The following is a 3,381-nucleotide window of genomic DNA, read 5'->3' on the forward strand; positions in this document are numbered from 1 at the left end:
ACACACACACCGATGGCAAAGCAGTGCAGCATAATGTGTTGTGTAAAATACACACAGATCTACATTCATCACTGACACCCACATTAAATACTGCTGCGCCAAGTTTCTCTATGAGAAGCAGTTGGACCTTAGTGAGTTGGGATACAACAGGCTATGGAGCACCTTGTAGATCAACGAATAACCAAGAATGTTGTTTTAGAGTTTTTACTTTTACACAAACGATTCTGTATGGATTTTGTAGTTAGGAAGAGATTCCTGCCATCAAATAAGAAGAGACCACTCCCACAGCAAGTAACAGTAGTGATTAAATATGGTTTAAAAAAATGTCCGGTAGAAAATGTACAACAGCTCATAACCATGTAGTTGTGTCGTCTAGCTTAACTTTGTTTGTTCACAACCATTGGTATGAAATTCTGATAGTCATTCCTATTTCAAATAATGAACACGTTAATAGGTATAGTTCCACCCTGTTTTATAAATGTCTTGAAGACCCTGAACAGAAGCCCTTGCCCCACAGTAGCTTATCCTGGAGACACCGCCGAACACCTGCTTCTCACTTGTGTGAAGTTAACTACTGCACTGTACGAAGCTATGGGGAAGAGGGTTTACACAAATATGCATACACAGTAGGTGAGTGATTGCACAAAGGTCAAGATTACTTTTTCTTTATTTTTTTTTAATGAAGTATTATAGAGTTACAGTACGTCTGTGGTATTGTCCATGCGTAAGAAAAGGTGCACCTTAGCGGGAGATGAGAGACACAGGATTAGTTAGAGCTACTACAGGAGATGGACACATAAGGGAAGGCTACCTGAGCAACCCAAACACAACCTTCCATTATCAAAAACAGGGTTATGTTTTCCCATGTTAGTGGCTTCAATCTGGGTATTTCCAATGGAAAGATGCAGAAGTCTTGGTGAACTTCTATGAAACATGTTGATGTGACTACGCCTTTCAGTCTGAATACACATATCAGCAGCATGATTGTCAAATGATAAAAAAGGATCTCTTTGACACACAAACATACATGGAATACATGGAATGTTGGGAAGGGTGTTACAGTAGCATTCTCTTCCAAACAACTTCACTTCCTGCCCATATACTGACTTTCCTTTGTACTGACTTGTATTGAAAAGAACATCTTGATGATGGAACCATGTTTGTTAGAACATCCTTTCTGTGCCAAAAGAACCACCTCTAATATCCTGTGTTCATAAAGTACCAAATAAAAACCCTGTAATTCTTTAATTCCTTTATTGAAACATAAGGACACTGAACAAATGAAACATAACACAGGTACAAAAACAAAACAATACAAAAACAAAACAGTACAAACTTAATTGGTTGAATTTACTAACTGCTATAGGATCAGAAGAACAATACACGGTGGGCTCTATCTGAGAACAAGTCCAGTGTGTTTCAAATGTCATTTTTGATCATTCTAATATCGGTTAATGAAAGATGCAACATTAACAAGGGATTGTGTCCTACTGGATTGTGTCCTAGGGAGTCAGGTGGCTGAGTGGTTAGGGAAGCGGGCTAGTAATCTGAAGGTTGGCAGTTCGATTCCCGGCCGTGCCAAATGACGTTGTGTCCTTGGGCAAGGCACTTCACCTTACTTGCCTCGGGGGGGAATGTCCCTGTACTTACTGTAAGTCGCTCTGGATAAGAGCGTCTGCTAAATGACTAAATGTGAATCTACTGCTATGAAAAGGACATGGCTGTCAGATCTTGCTGTTTCTATATGCATGTGAGGAAGAGAGAGATGAGGTGACTCCATGCCGAAACAGACCAGAACAGGGGCAGAGTAGGTACCAGATCTCAATCCCCAGAATCACCTACAGTACTATAGTATGTCACCACCTAACCCTTAGCACAGACACGCTCAGGCCAAACTCAAACATCATATCAATGCCTGCATTACAATGTTTGCTAGGAGGAAACTGCATCATTCCAAAGGCACTTGCCATATTCAGGTTCAGTCCAACAAATAAATAAAATTAATAAATACAACATCCTGTTTAGGAAATCTATTTAACATTTCTGGTTCATTTAGGTAGTTGATATATTAAATTCCCTTTTGACAAATGATGGAATGAGTTTGAGATGGGATGAATTCAATAAAATTATATGTGGGTTTTACATGAGTACAAAAAACACAAGTTGCTATGAGGTAAGTTACCCTCTCTCTCTCCTGCACTCCAAGTATTCTGTGCTTGGGACAGTAACACACACACACGGTTCCTCAACACACCACTGACACTCTGAGAGATCAAGACACAGAGTGCCCTCTTGTGTCTTGGTGGTGATATAACATGCAGATGTATGGCCAGCCCATTAGGTGGTGGAGGGAGGTGTAGGGATATAATGGATATCAACAATATATACAGAAATAGCATTATGGGACATTACACCCCAAATCACGCTCAGATCCTTTAGACCTCTTCCTAATCAAACGACATAAAAAATAACATCTAGTTCTGGAGTGAAACGTCCCTTTAAGCACCATCTCTGCCCTGAAATGACAAGCATGAACGTCCCTATGGCTTCCTGTGCAGCTCAAACGCACTTCCCTGTCCTTAAACTACAGCCTCCACGTTCACCACTCAGGCTGAGGAGTTTGATTACATGTTAGATAAACAAGAGCCAATGGACTCATTGAGCATACAATTAGCTTTGCGTATTTATTTAGGTCATGCAGGACTAGCTAGCTACAGGCAGGGCCAAACTAAGGTGGAAGCAATGATGTGACAAGGTGCATTGTACTGGCCATCAGTCCCACTCCTTCTGCCTCTGAGCTGTACAGAATTACACTATTTACAAAAGACAGGAGGGGGGGCCTGTTCTCAAACAAGCAATAACCCCTGAAGAATAATCACATACAAACATACCCATTTGTCAGCCTTGCTGGAGGGTTGGTGTAAAGAGGTGGTGGGGGGGGGGGGATCTGGGACAAACCCAGAAGTTATTAGACAGCAGCACCATCACAAAGGGGGGTGAGAGGGGGGTGTGGAGGTCAAGAACAACAGGACCCACCTTGCCACAGTGATTTAAGCACAGACGCTTTCAAGGTATTGGATGTACCAACCAATCAATTTACACTTTACAGAAAGATGCCAGTCTAAGCGTCTGTTTTTTTATGATGCCATATACAAGAAGGGAGACATTAAGCAAAGCAACTATAAGTTCATAAACATATATTTCAGCTTGTTTATTAGATTTATCATAAATACCTTTCTCTTTTTGAATGAAAATGCGCAGGCTTAAATAATTTCGGATTCACTTTTCTTCACAATAAGGTTTTCTTATCTCCGTAATCTATTTTTCCGTCATTCATATTTAGATAATTTGTCTGCCAGTCAATTGGATTGTTGTGGGGGG

Source organism: Osmerus mordax, chromosome 14 (assembly GCF_038355195.1).
Source record: "Osmerus mordax isolate fOsmMor3 chromosome 14, fOsmMor3.pri, whole genome shotgun sequence".
In the NCBI taxonomy this organism is placed as follows: Eukaryota; Metazoa; Chordata; class Actinopteri; order Osmeriformes; family Osmeridae; genus Osmerus; species Osmerus mordax.